General features: G+C 34.0%; 1 protein-coding gene across 1 annotated transcript in view; it reads right to left on the bottom strand.

The window, feature by feature from the left end:
• Positions 1-624, bottom strand: part of EXOC3 (exocyst complex component 3) — a 47741-nt gene that overhangs the window by 23314 nt on the left and 23803 nt on the right. The gene's annotated exons all lie outside the window — the stretch shown is intronic.

Consider the following 624-nt stretch of genomic DNA (forward strand, 5'->3'; position numbering starts at 1 on the left):
TTGAGGGACCCCACTGGTCACAGGACACCATGATGAGTGAAGACAACATGAATATGTAACCTTTTTTCTAAAATTACAACAGGTGACTATTACAAGTTTCTGAAACCCCATAAGTTAAAAAGGCACGTTGATCACTTTATATTCAAAATGTAAAGAAACTTCAAAGTTAGAACAAAGGTTTAACCAAACAAAAATACTTATAAGTATTCAGTTACATAGATATTTTTCAGAAAGAAATTCAACCTTAGATTCTGTCTGGGAAACGTAAGCGATGCCCCATTAAGAATTCTATTTTGTACAAAGAAACAATATTCTGACTCTGGACATCTGAGACAGATGCTTATATTAGTGCAAACTATTAAATAGGATCAGAGTTTTTAGTTCAGGTTTCTATATACTGCTTACTGAATCCTTTTTGATGTGACAATGATAAAAACACACCCATAGTTAACTTTTAAAACTCCCAGGTTTAAGTCAGCTTATAAATCAGTGTAATAAAATTGAAAGAAAGCACCAAATAAATTGTTATAATGTAAAATTATAGAGAAGTAGGGCTGGAAGGAACCTCCAGAGGAGGGCAATGCAGGCAGGCAGAACATTTCCTGGAAATACTGCTTTGGTCAG

The sequence above is a fragment of the Gavialis gangeticus genome, unplaced genomic scaffold (genome assembly GCF_001723915.1).
Source record: "Gavialis gangeticus isolate Ggan-Ray unplaced genomic scaffold, GavGan_comp1, whole genome shotgun sequence".
Lineage (NCBI taxonomy): Eukaryota > Metazoa > Chordata > Crocodylia > Gavialidae > Gavialis > Gavialis gangeticus.